This window comes from Monodelphis domestica, chromosome 8 (genome assembly GCF_027887165.1).
Source record: "Monodelphis domestica isolate mMonDom1 chromosome 8, mMonDom1.pri, whole genome shotgun sequence".
Classification (NCBI taxonomy): Eukaryota; Metazoa; Chordata; class Mammalia; order Didelphimorphia; family Didelphidae; genus Monodelphis; species Monodelphis domestica.
The window spans coordinates 183,862,142-183,876,803 of NC_077234.1; the positions used below are offsets into that span (position 1 = coordinate 183,862,142).

The 14,662-nt window shown below is 36.8% G+C and overlaps 1 long non-coding RNA gene across 1 annotated transcript in view; it reads left to right on the forward strand.

The window, feature by feature from the left end:
* LOC107649824 (uncharacterized) overlaps positions 1 to 14,032 on the forward strand; it is a 39,514-nt gene extending 25,482 nt beyond the window's left edge. Inside the window, exon 3 of the long non-coding RNA XR_001624149.2 lies at positions 13,679 to 14,032. This is a non-coding gene — a long non-coding RNA (uncharacterized LOC107649824). The remainder of the gene's footprint in view (positions 1 to 13,678) is intronic.
* The last annotated feature ends 630 nt before the right edge of the window (positions 14,033 to 14,662 follow it).

The following is a 14,662-nucleotide window of genomic DNA, read 5'->3' on the forward strand; positions in this document are numbered from 1 at the left end:
GATGAGTGCCATGGATATAAGGGTAGCTGAAATAGTTATTGGATAGAAATTTCTAAAATAGTTTTCTTTTTTTTTAACCCTTTTTTTAAACCTTTTTTTCAAAACCTTACCTTCCATCTTGGAGTCAATACTGTGTATTGGTTCCAAGGCAGAAGAGTGGTAAGGACTAGGCAATAGGGGTGAACTGACTTGCCCAGGGTCACACAACTGGGAAGTGTCTGAGGCCAGATTTGAACCTAGGACCTCCTGTCTCTAGGCCTGGCTCTCAATCCACTGAGCCATCCAGCTGCCTCACTAAAATAGTTTTCTAAATTAATTTCTAAATTAAAATTAAATTCCAAATTCATCAAAGTAATTTCTAACCTGGTAGCATGCTAAGATTCTTGAATAAAAATAAGATTTTATCCATTCTGATCCCCCCCAAAACCATAGGGTTGGGTAAGAGATCATTGAGAAACTGTTTATATGACAATAGCATTTTATAATACTATTTGCATTTGAGCTAAGATCATTATCATAATTATCACTCTTAATTAAAAATATTTCTTTGGGGGGGCAGCTGGGTAACTCAGTGGATTGAGAGCCAGGTCTAGAGACAGGAGGTCTTAGGTTCCACTTTTTTTTTTATGAAGCAGACAGAGGATACCAATAATAGCTAACATTTATATAGCATTTACTATATGCCAAGAACCATGCTAAGTGCTTTACAATTATCTGATTTGATCCTTTCAACAACTCTGGGATGCAAGTGTTATTCACATTTTACAGAAATGTGGAAACTGAAGTGAACAAAAGTTGTTACTTCCCTAAAATCATACAGCAAGAAAATGTCTTTGGTAAGATTTGAACTCACATTTTCCTGCCTCCGGGTTACCAGTATGAATTTCTTCCTTATATATCTTGTTTGTTCAAAGGATCAGCCTATGTAAAAAGGGAGAGACATCAGTAGACTACCATAAGTAAATAAGGATCACACACACACAAAGGAATAGAGAAATGAAGTTTGGATTGCAAACTGTTTGAGGTTTTGTAACATTTTTTCCAATCGTTGCATGTTTTTATGATACAAAAGGACCCCTGCATTGAATATAATAAAAATATTTCTCCTTTAATACAAGATACCCCAAAAGTATTTGTGACACTGTGCTTAATGCTGCATGGCACAACTCATTCAAAACAAAATTATTATGGGGCTTTTTGTCTTCTATATTAAACATTTCCAAAGAAACTCCAGTCCAATCCAGCTATCTCAGCAGTGCAGTGTACTCTATGTAGAAACATTAGAGGGCCAAAAGGCTTAGTTAATAGAGCAAGCTGATTGGCTGAAAATCGGTAAGTGTTTTGTGATAATACCTTTAATAGATATGTGAGAATATGGAGCGGTCTCCGTATTTTGATACTGTCTTAAAGATCTGCTATTTGTATCTTTGCCAGTAAAAATATGACTTGGATGAAGATATTTCCTTTTTTCAGAACTATAGAAAGACACTGAGAATACTATGATACTTTGGGACTCAGAAATGTTCTGTTTTATACAATGCAATAATTTCACCAATAGCATCATTTATTCTTGCGAACCATGTTTCTTTATCTTCCTAATTAAGGATAGAAGAAGGATATCTTACTAAAGTGGCATGTAACTAACATTCCTGAAACCTAGAAATCTTTAGAAAGAAGCCTGGGCTTCTGACATGGGAGGTCATAATAGAATTGCACAGAATATTGACATAGTTGTGCACTTAAAATGAAGTCAACTTTCCCAAGGTTAGGTTATTTTTTTTTTTCAGAAGTCCTCGACTAATGCATTCCTCATAACTCAGTCTGGGAAGTTTTGTCTATAGAAGGGTTAAAAGATCAAATCAGTGATGTTGGTTTGTGCACAAATCTGTGTGCACACTTCTATCTTTTCAACAGTGGAACCCTTTCAACTAGTTTTTGTTCTCCTGCCTTAGCTCTAGAAAGCTGATGAAGACTGTAGGGAGGACTACATCAAAGGTGAGCAAATCTGGGGAGCTATATGGCACACTGAATGGAACTGGGCTTGGCATCAGACTTGTCTTCATGAGTTCAAATCCATTCTCAGATCCTTACTAGCTCATGACTCAGGGCAGTGATTTAACCTTTTGCTTCAGTCTCCTTATTTATTATTTTTTTGTCCTTCATTTTCAAAGAGGACCAATGACATCACTCTGTGATGTCTTGACTTGTACATGAAAGAGCTGGAGAAAGAAATGGTAAATCACTCCAGTATCTTTGCCAAGAAAGCCCCAAAATGGGATCATGAAGAGTTGGACACAACTGAAACTACTAACCAACAAAAATCTGGGAAATTCTTTATCTCAAATCTGTATTGAAAAAATAATTGCTGGTCTAATCTTATTTTGGTAAGTTTGGTAAAAATTCAGAACTTTCATTAGAGCATTCATTCATTTCTACTACCCTTTCCCATGCTGTTATTATGTTATTATTCCTTAATACAATGCCCATATAAAAGAAATTCTTTCTTTTGATAGTAATAATAACAACTAGTATTTATATCACATTTTAAGGACTGCAAAGTACTTTACAAATATTATCTCATTTGATCCTTACAACCACCCTGGGGTGGTAGGTGCTATCATTATTCCCATTTATATGAGGAAATTGAGATAGAGGGTAAGTGACTTTTCCAAGGTCACACATCTACTAAGTGTCCAAGGCCAAACTGGCACTTGTGTCTTCCTGAGTCCAGGTTCAGTGTTCTATCCTCTGCTCCACCCAGCTGTCTAATTTTTAGTCACTGAAAAAGTTTATGTGAAGTTTTGTCTTTATTACCCAAATCATAGGTAGAAATTCTCCAGTATAACTTAGTAGGTAGTAAAGATAGGGACTGAAACTGTGATTTCTTTGGTGTAAGGAGTTAATCTGAATTGTTTGGGGAGATTTCTTCACCATGAGGGAAAGTGGGGGAAGAAACAGACATTTTTAAAACATCTATTATATTTCATGCACTCTTCAAGCTCTTTACAAATATTGTAAACCTTAAACTCACTCAGTCGGGATGTTATGGCTCCAAAGAGGATTTTTAACCTCAGCTGGAAAATCCATAGCTAATGCAGAAATTATTAATGAAGTTCTTTCTGCTCTCAAACTGCCTAAAGCCCTAGCTGTAGTTCATTGCTCTGCCCATACAGGTGGCTCTGACCCTGTCTCTAGAGGAAATGACCGAGCAGATGCCGCTGCAAAACTAGCAGCCATAGAAGGACCTGGATTAATTTTAACATTAACAACCACTGATAATTTAAATTTATCACTTTCCTATAATGAAAAGGAAGTGGAAAAATGGAAACAAAAATTTAAAGCAAAACAAATTAATGGAGTATGGGTGTCACCTGAAGGAAAACCCCTGCTCCCTAGAAGTTTCTATCACCAAATTTGCCAATCTATTCATAAAAATGGTCATTTTGGCACCCAGGGCATCGTGGACTCTGTCAAGAGAGTATGGATAGCCCCTGGTATAACTACTGTAGCCTCTAAAGTATGTTCATCCTGCCCTATCTGCCAGGCATATAACCAACATGCATATCGTGGAAAAGCCTTTGGGGGACGTCCTCTGGCTTACACACCTTTTGAACATCTACAGATAGATTTCATTACAATGCCAAAAGCTGGACGTTATAAATTTTGTCTAGTAATTGTAGATCAACTAACCAGATGGCCGGAAGCATTTCCTACGACCCGAGCCACAGCAGATTTTGTTGCAAAGATACTTTTAAAAGAAATTATTCCTCGTTTTGGCCTACCAGCACGTATTGACTCCGATAGAGGGAGTCATTTTACCGATTCTGTCTTAAATCAAATATATTCTTGCTTGGGGATAACTCCAAAATTCCATGTTCCATATCACCCCCAGAGCTCAGGCCAAGTGGAGAGGATGAATAAAGAACTTAAGACTATGATTGGCAAATTATGCACTGAGACCCATTTAAAATGGCCTGAAATTCTCCCTTTGGCCCTATTTTATCTTAGAAGCAAGCCTAGAGGAGACTTACATATTTCACCATTTGAGATGCTTTTTGGACATCCGCCTATACAGGCTAAGCCTTTCTCCCCAGCTTATACATCGCTATTAGGGGGAGATGTTACTATTGCTTCCTATATACAGGAGTTACAGCACAAACTACGTGAACTTCATGAATCCGGAGCTGCAGTACAAGCTGGACCATTAGACTTTTCTCTGCATGACCTGAACCCAGGAGATAAAGTTTATATCAAGAATTTCAAGCGAACTGGAGCAACTCAACCTTCATGGGAAGGACCATTCCAAATATTATTAACTACTCCAACATCTATAAAGATTGGAGAAAGAGACTCTTGGATTCACTGCTCACATGTGAAGAAAGCATCTTCTGCTGAGACTGATTGACTCTATCCTATCATATGAATTATGACTCTATCTTATCATATGAAATGGAGATAATAATCCATAGACAAATGGATGCTGTTTTTTTTCAAGAATATATTGAATTACTGATTTTTTTCTTATTTTTTCTTATTTCTTTTCTTTTATTTTTTGATCAGAATATTTGATTTTTTTCTCATTTTTTGTACTGAAGGTACACATAATTAATATTAATATTATTTTTCCCTGCAGTAATACAAGTTAATATATATACTCTTGCTATAATATCAATATATGCCTAAAAGCTTTAAACTATGGGAACCTGCCATTTATTGATAAAATATTATAGGACTGTGATTAATGTTTGTGTCTGATTCCAGGAAAAGGGATAAAAACAAGGAGCACAGACTAAACCTGAATAGTGCCAATAGAGCACACAAGAAATATTAAAGTGAGACTTGAGGTTGCGATGCTTAACTTATGTTTAAGTCGTAGGACTTCCTTGTATCTACACTCTTTTCGAAGTACTCAAACAAGTACAAAGCTTGACTATCATGCTGGCTCCCTATATCCCTGAGGAAAAAATCAGACAAGGGAATGACATTTCCCCATCAAAATAGAATTCTAATTCTTTTCTTCTTATATTATGGCAACTTCTGTAGTCTTGGCTACAAATGGCTAAGTGAAATATTACTGCATTCTGTCCTACATACTTGTGGGATAGAAATTACTTTAAACTGGACCTATACAAGGTCTATTTTGAATTTTTCTTATGTTTTTGATTATTTTTCTATTCTTTTGATAATTGACACATACACCCCCATAACTGAACATTGCATTCTGAGCTAAACTTGATATTTTTTTTAATACTTACTTCAGGGGGGATTGTATTTTAATTTAAAATCTAAGAATTTTTGAATTTTTTTTGTTTGAGATTGTATTTTTATAAAAATCCAAGAATTTTGTTTAAGATTTTACTTTTATAAAAAAATTCAAAGATTTTGATTCTGTTTGAGAAAAGATCTTCAAGAAAGAAGCTTGAAACTTTTATATCCAGAGAATGAACTGTTGCAGAAAGATGCCGAAAACCTACACTTCATCAAGAAGATCAAGAATGAACTTTGGATGTGATTGATTGGACTGAACTTTTGATTGAACATTTATTGTAACTGTACACATTTATGCCAAAAGGGACTGCCCCTAATTTGGCTTTCTGTCAATGCGCCTAGCAAACATTGGTTTTGCTTTCTTTTCTTTTCTATTTCCTCTCTCACTATTCTAATTTCTCTTAGAAAATTGAATATTGTGTATATCTTTAGTTAGAAGTGAATTTAGAACTACAAAATGATTATGTTAAATGATCAATGGGGAGACTAGTCTCCCAATGATCATCAGGGGGGATTGTAAACCTTAAAATTTCTTAGACTTATAAATGTTGGAAATTTCACCATTGGGAAATTTCATACTTGGAAAATGTCTTACTGATAGTCTATTGGAATGTGAACCCCATTGGCATGGGAGGTTCCTCCTCCTCCCTTCTTAAGATTACTTTAGGACAGAAACCTTTTGCTGAACAGTGGAAAGGACTTTGACCTATGCTTAAGCATAGAACAGGAATTTCTTTGAGTCATGATTGATTTTAGAATTGATACAAGGGAGATACTTGGAATCAATCTCCACCCTACTCAGTCCTAACAGGATTGAGGAAGGGCTGCCGCATAGATCAAAATTTAATTATTCCAATCTCTACCCTACTCAGGGTAACAGGATTTAGGAAGGGCTGTAGCAAAGGATCAAAGATTTAATTATTTGAGAATATGACCTTCAACAGACATGTGCAAAGCCAGAGACCTCTGGGCGGTCCTGGGTTAAGCTAGAGCCTCCATTGGCACAGGGAAATTGATGGACAGTGATTGGTAGATGTGAGAACTGAGGGGAGGGAACTTGGATGGTTTCCTTAAAGATAGAGGGGTCTGAAGACTCAGGGGGGTGGTTGGAGAGTTTGGCGGAGTGGTTGGAGAGGTGCTCTGAGAAGCTTGCTCTGAAGGAAGCTGAAGGTGGGGGCCCCGGAGACTGTTTCTCCATTTTGGTCACATGAGTAATAGGGACTGATCTCTTTTCTTTGCCCCAGCTATCTAAGGGCTTGGGCCTTTTTGGCCCACCCTAAACAGAGGGGGTATTTAAGCCCTATTCCCTTCTCTCCCCTTTCTCTCTCTCTATCTCTAATTCCTTTCTTCCTCCTGTTTGTAATTAAACTCCATAAAAGGTTGACGGCTGACTTGAGTTTTCATTTAGGAATTACATAGCTGAATTCCTTGGCGACCTTAAATTAATATATATCAGTCTTTTAAAGTGATTTCCTTGTCACAATATCTTATTTGATCCTTACAATGACCTTGTGAGGTGGGTACCGTTATTATTCCCATTTTACAAATAAGGAAAATGAGTAACATAGAGGTTAAATGACTTACCTACCAGCAAATGTTTGATTTAAACGTAGGTCTTCTAGAATATTTACTATTCCATCAAGATACCCATGAGTTTCCTATTCCAGCAAATTCATAAGTTCAGACAAAAAACATAACTACATTTGCAGAGATACATGGTGACTAGACCTGTGGTTTCATTGGTGCAGAGAGTCATCACCGTAAGAGGAATTTCCTCTAACAAAAAATATCGGACCTTTTTCTATCAATTATACTCTCAGAAAACTTTTATTTTTGACACTGAGAGGTTAGGTGATTTGCCCAGAATCACACAGACAGGATGGATCAGAATAATCATGATTTAAATTTCTATATTTCTAGTTCAAGTCAGCTCTCTATCCAACACACTCCAGAAATTTCATATAAATATTTTAATCAATTGGCATATCTATAAGTACCTCATTGCAGATATTCCTCTCCAGACTTTCCCATATGGTGAAATTCTCAATTTTGTCTTTCCATAAATTTTCCATAGATCATCAACTTCATACCCTTACTTAAGGACCTTACTATGATTCCTTTAAAATTTCAAGAATAGGGGGCAGCTGGGTAGCTCAGTGAATTGAAAGCCACTCCTAGAGATGGGAGGTCCTAGGTTCAAATCTGGCCTCAGACACTTCCCAGCTGTGTGACCCTGGGCAAGTCACTTGACTCGCATTGCCTAGCCCTTACCACTCTTCTGCATTGGAGGTAAGGGTTTTTATAAAAAAAAAAAAAATTTCAAGAATACAGACAAAGAGCTTCATCTGTCCACCACACATACTTTAATACTTTCATAGATCTATGATGTCAATGGTGTGAGTGCTTCTGTCAATGGCACACCTCACAACTTGGCTATATTTTGTCAATCTGCATGACTCCTATTCACATCTTTGCATAAAACTTCCATTGGATTGCAGTATTCCTGAAAAAACTCATGATAGCTTGGGTGTCAATGGAGCATATGGGCTGTCCTTCAATTCTTCTTCCTTATTTCTACATGACCAGCACATTTTCTTCTTTCCCAGTCACATGTATCTTTGATCATACCCTTTCCACAAATTCTCCTGTACAATTCTTTCTTCAGTAACATGTTGCTGCCTATTCATGGCCACACTGAATCTATTCATTGTCTTTTGGGTTGCCCTTAATTTTGGCTCTCCAGTGACTATGCCATGCTAAGACGTTCAGCTATTCAGTAGAAGTGGAAGAATATTGTCAATAAAAAGACAGGCTTTGATTTTAGTGAGAAACTTGGTGATCATTGAAAACATTTCTCTATTCCTACAGGCAATTGTGTCTGCCTTCAACCCTGTTCAATCCTTGGCAAAATTCCTTGTCCATCCAAAGTGTCATCCCAAGATCTATCTACTAATGGAGCAGTTCTATTGCTTTTCTAACCAACTACATATAATAAGCTAGCACTCTTCATCCATCTAGTATTCTCTGCATGGGATAGTGAGGCTGAACTCTTGAGTGGCTATGGATCTTATTTAGGAGTTTCAGCAATGTTCTGGTATTAAAGTTACCTGCAAACAGAAACATTTTGATGACTTTACAATCTAGGGGCATACTTTTTCTACTTGATCTTTGCTCTGACCTTTATTCATGATGGTGATAAACAACTCTCACCACCATGCATCTTCTTGATTAAATGTTAACTATCAGTGGGCCATTAAATACATTTATTTCTCTTATATATTTCAAGGAATCTTCTACTTGTTTGGAACATTCATAGAATATACCTTGTTGAAGAAGAACCATTAAGCTAGTGTGAAGACAGAATTAACTTTCCCTTCGTCTATTTTTAGCTAATCAAATCAAGAACTCAAAATAGCCCTACTTAACACTTAAATAAGATAATTCATAAGTCACTTACTAGAGAAAACTCTCACCTCCAACAGGCATTGCCCAGCCCTGGACAATGCTAGGCAAATTGAATGTCTGTAATTGGTTTCTGTGAACAGAGGGAGAGACAGGAAATGATGTGGGAAAAGGGGTATAAAAGAAGAGACCAATATGGTCTGGGTGTCTTTTCCTTCCTTGGTTTTTGGAGAGACTGGTTCCTTGAAGGCCATTCATTCCTTGGCTCTTCGACGAGGAGACTCTCCTGGGTAAGGATGATTCTGCATGATTCTATGCTTGAGGCTTTCTGGGTGGATGACTTAAACTGAAGGAAGAGGCTTACACTGGTGAGACCCATATTGAAGAGGTTATCGAACTTCTGTGTGGAGTTTGGGACCTGAGGGAGCTTTTGGCAGAGTTGAGCTAAATTTCTTCAGATTAGCAATTATAGGGTAGTTAGCTAGGATATTTAACCAGGGACATTTCTCTCTTTTGCTGTATTTACATTGTATTAAATTATTAAGAGCTACTAACAGATTTTTTTACTTAAGTTTATTTTTATAAACGGCAACCACAATTTCATTTTTATAACTCTCATATTGAGTCAAACCTAATTTTAAACATTACAGTAGTATTTTGCTTTACCCAGAATAAATATTGTTGCTGTAGTTAAAAATAACAAACACAACAGCACCTTCTCTTCTTTGTATCTCTCAGACAATTATATGTCTAAAAGATGTGGTCAGAAGAATTGGTAGGGTGGCAGGAAAGGGGAAAGAAAATGCTTTGATAAAACCACAGTTTCCAGCTTATCTATAAATGTTAACTTAGCTGTTGGTGCTCTAAATATAATATTCTTTTTGATTACCCAAAAAGTGGGTATATTGTTGGAGGAACTAAATCACATCCATCCTTACATTCTCACTAAAAATAAAACCAAAAGACAAAAGTAAGTTGTGGCAAACTTGAAGGATGGCTCACCGGTTCTCCTTGGAGAAACAAATAAAGGAGTTGATGAAGTTGGTTTTATTGTGGGTCTAGACAAGACACATAATTTCATAGGACATTTGGTCATCTTGAATTGCAGACCACAATTAAAATAATTGCCACTCATGTGCCAACATCTGTTTCATAGCATGGAGAGGTAGAGAAATTTTATGGGGAGCTCCACAAGACCCTTCACATTAAATCAGCATGCACTTTCATATTTCATGGCCTTATTGCAAAGGTAGGCATGGGACAGGATGTCTCCTTAAAATATGTTGGAACAAACAGTTCAGAGGGAACAAATGAGAAGTCTAAGGCTTAAAAAAACCCCAAAGTTGCATGACTATACATTATGAATAGTTTCTTTGAGAAGCAGTCAAACAGTAATGGACATCACTAACATCACAGAAAACTCACCAAAAATGTTTATTTTAAAAATAAAGAAACCACTAATTATTGACTGGAGAATTCTTTTTCAAATCTGCTATTTATATACAGTTATATCACTATATTTATCAGCAGGATAATACAAATCAATACTGAGCTAGAAGAAAGAATAAAGATGAAAATATATGGTATGCATTTGAGGCAACTCCAACTTGACCTATTTATAAGTTGCTAATGGAAAAAATGGGAAATAGGTCAAAGAATAGAGATAGATATAGACATCACCACTTTCATAGGAAATTTAAGAGGTGTAAATAAATTACTCTATGAGGAGATGAAAGGAGCCCAAGGACTGCCTTAGTCAGCCAGTATTTCTTTCTTTAGTGAGAAAGAGAGAGAGAGAGAGAGAGAGAGAGAGAGAGAGAGAGAGAGAGAGAGAGAGAGAGAGAGAGAGAGAGAGAGAGAGAGCGCTTCCAAGGACAATATCATGTTAAAATATCAATCAATTAATAAGTATTTTAAAGTACCTATTATCTGCTGTAGGTAGGCATTGAAGAAATAAGCACAAATAATGAAATAATACATACTCAAAAAGAGATTGCATTCTAATAATGTAAACTTATTTTGAAATCTTATGGTGGAAGAAGATGGAAGAATATGAACAGTATTGCTTATAAAACAGAAATAGTGGAGAAAAAAATAAGCCTATAGTAAACCTCTCAAGAGATTCAACTAAGTCAAATCTTGAACTCCTTGAGGTCAGAAACTGTTTTTGGCTTTCTATGCATCTCCAATGTTTAACACAGTGCCAGGCATATATTGTTATTATTGTTCAGTTATTTCTGTTGTGTATGAATCTTCATGACCTGTTTTGGGATTCTCTTGGTAAAGATACTGGGGTGGTTTTCCATTTTCTTCTCCATTTCATTTTACAAATGAGGAAACCAAGGCAAACAGGGTTAAGTGGCTTTCTCAAGGTCACAAATCTGGTAAATATTTGAGACCAGATTTGAACTCAGAGCTTCCTGACTCCAGGTCCAGCACTTTATTTATTTTGCCACCTAGCTGCTAGGCACACAGTGAGTGCTTAATAAATGCTTTTTGACTTGATTATCCCAGGAATTTTAAACATGAAACTGATGGGGAGCAAATAACAGATACAAAAAAGAAAGTAACTGTAATAAAAAATATTCTCTCTGGGGACAGCTAGATGGTTCTGTGGATTGAGAGCCAGACCTAGAAATGGGAAGTCCTGGGTTCAAATCTGGTCTCATACACTTCCTAGCTATGTGACCTCAGGCAAGTCATTTTACCCCCCATTACCTAGTCATTACTGTATTACATAGTATGGATTCTAAGATGGAAGGTAAGGGTTTAAGAAAAATATTCTCCCCATGAACAGCTACCACATTTGGACTATGATGTGACACTTGTTTATGTTTTTCTTGAGAAAATAGTAATAACACTAAAGAAAACTAGGATGAGAAGAAGAGTTGGAGCAGTGAAAGAATACCCAGAGAATTTCCATACTGGAATAGAATATTTTGAGGACCCTAAGAGATGAATTCTAAAGATACCTGAAAGAGGAATGGATGTCAAAGTCATTGGGAAAATTTATTTATTTATTAGTATCAGATAAAGTGACTTGCCCAGACCCACACAGCTATCTAAGACTGGATTTGAGCTCAGGACTTCCTTGCTCTGGTCCCCACACTCTATACACATCATCACCGCAATGATCCTTGAGAAGGCAAAAGATGGATTTATTATATTATATCCCAGAATACATATTCAATTAACTGAAAAGGGTAGAGGATACAAAATCCCATTGTGCTTATTAGTTGTTGACTACCAAAGCAAAGCACATTTGACTAACTAAAGTAAAACTATCTAAAAATGTAGTCCTCCAATTGAGCTCTTTCTCTCTCTCAAATGCTAAAATGTTATGTTAAAATGAAAGAAGATGCCTTAAAATATTTAATACCAAGCTACAGTACAACCTTCTGATTATTCATAGTAAATGAGGCATAAAACAGGGAGATGCGTTCTCAACAAGATGGGAATGAACTGCATTGCCTTTGGGAAATTAAACAATGCTCCTAATGATTCCCAAGGTTCCCCCAGAGAGGCCCTTGTTTTTAAGCATTTATATTATTTGGGTTATTTCTCTTATAATTGCAAGCTATAGAATATTATTAGCTTCAAAGAATGAAGTTGATAGGTTGAACAAAAGTCAATAGGGAGGGACATAGTAGAAATCCATAGTGGAAGTAAGTGTACAGGATGTCATCAGAGAGATGTAGGGCTGAAAAATGGAGGTGAACTGGCAGGGCAGAAAGAGTAAGGAATAATTGATTGACAACCTTCAGGACCCTAAAAATCTGGCAGAAAGAATTCTCTCACCAGACATTCCCTACACCAAGGAAATCTCAAGTTGAGACCAAAAAATGTACAGATAGTTCTAGAGGCCAACAGGGACTAGACCTGTGAGTCACCAGTTCAGAGATCTGCCCTGAGAATTGCTTCCTCTATCAATAATGACCTGCACTTTCTTTGTGACTGACCCTCTTAGGGAGTTGCCTGGAGCACTGAAAAATTAAGTAATTTGCTGGGTCAGGTTGCAGGACCTGTCCTGGCCCTGGCCCCTGGCTCCAAGGTCAGCTCTCTACCTATACCCATGATGTGCTGCTTCTCAGACTCAGACGTGGGTGTGGTGCATTGTATGTGTGTCTGTGCATGGGTTATATGCAATGTACACATGGGCTAAATCATACATAGGCACAGATTTTAAATACCAGATATGGAAGGAAGGAAGGAAGGAAGGAAGGAAGGAAGGAAGGAAGGAAGGAAGGAAGGAAGGAAGGAAGGAAGGAAGGAAGGAAGGAAGGAAGGAAGGAAGGAAGGAAGGAAGGAAGGAAGGAAGGAAGGAAGGAAGGAAGGAAGGAAGGAAGTATGGGAAGTGTTGTAATGGGAAAAGAACTAGCCTAGGAAACACAAGGCTGAAGCTCTGCCTGGATTCTGCCAGTAACTAACGATGTGACTAATTGGTTAACATTGGGCAAGTCATTTTATCTCTCTGGGACTTAGTTGACTCAAACAGAAAATGAGGAAATTAGACGAGATGACTTCAAAGATCACATTTTATAATAAACCATGTGTTTAAAATCTATTTGTGGATAATCCAGAGTTGAATGTATGCCCAGCCTTTGGTACATCAACCTAGAGAGGAAAGCTTATTAATGGGCTAAGAAATCCTCAAAGCAAATAGCATTGCCTATTCTATGTTATTCTCCATCATCCAACTTAGGCAATTCCCTACTTCCAAAAGCCAATTTGTTATTTGGAAATTGGAACTTTTTCCCTCTAGTAATACTTTAATATTGATTGTTAAATTCCCAGGTTAGCCCACAAAAGTTTAATTTATGGAAAAATAACTGAAATACAATAGTTTGCAATTAATAATATTCTGAGGCAATATGAGTAAAATTGAAAAATAAATTGTATAATTTTTATCTTATTTCGTATATGGAGATCCTAAAGTCCTTTTCAAAGGCTTTAGAGTTCTTCATCATGACTAATTTCATGTCAAAATTAATTTTTTTTCTTTTTCCAGAAAGATAGAATCTTTGCCCTCATCATACTTTTCAGTCATGGCAGGATCATCTGGAGGATTTACACATGATGAAAAAAAGAAAGGAGGAAAGAAAAAACATTTTCCTATGATAACTGAATAAGTGTTTGGAAGATAAAGGGAAATGACAACTCTATGATGGTTCCAGGTGAGAAAAAGTTTGCCTGAGGTGGAATATCTGAGATGGAATTGGATAGAGACAATGAAAAGGGAGGACCAAAACATATGCATAATTTACTCAAGAAAAAGGTGGTAGAAAAGACTTCAGACTCTGAGGGCAAAACTAATAAGAATGAGAGGTAATTGCAAAGGGGAACATTTAGGCTTGGTATAAGGAAACTGTTGCCTAGCAATTAGACCTATCTAAACATAGGGGAAGCTAGGTGGTGCAGTGGAGAGAACACTGGGCTTGGAAGCAGAAGAGCTGAGTTCAAATCCAGCTTCAGATACTTACTTTGTGATCCTGGGCAAGTCACTTAACCTTGTTTGTCTCAGTTTCCTCATTTATCAACTGAGCCAGTGAAGTAAATGACAAACCATTCCAGCATCTTTGCTGAGAAAATCTCAGATGAAGTCATGAAGAGTCTGAACAATAACTAAAAAGTAGAATGGACTTCTTTGTGTGGCAGTAGGGTCCCTCTCATCAGAGGTCTTCAAGCAAAGACTAGATAGCCACTTGTCAGTTATAACGTCAACAACATTTCTGTTCAGATATGAATTGAACTAGGTAAAATCCCTTCCAACTCTGAGATTTTGATTTCCCTTCAAAGATGTGTCACCTCTAAAAGAAAACTAAACTTATATCTCTCCCCACCCCTCCATTACTAATGCTTTCCCCAAAGTCCTTTGGGTCTTTTTTTCTTCCAAAAGCAAATTACATTTTTTTTTTCATTTTTATCATCTAAATGCCTCTTGTAACTGTTGGTTCCCCATCTCAGAGAGCCAACCTGGAAAATCATGAATATT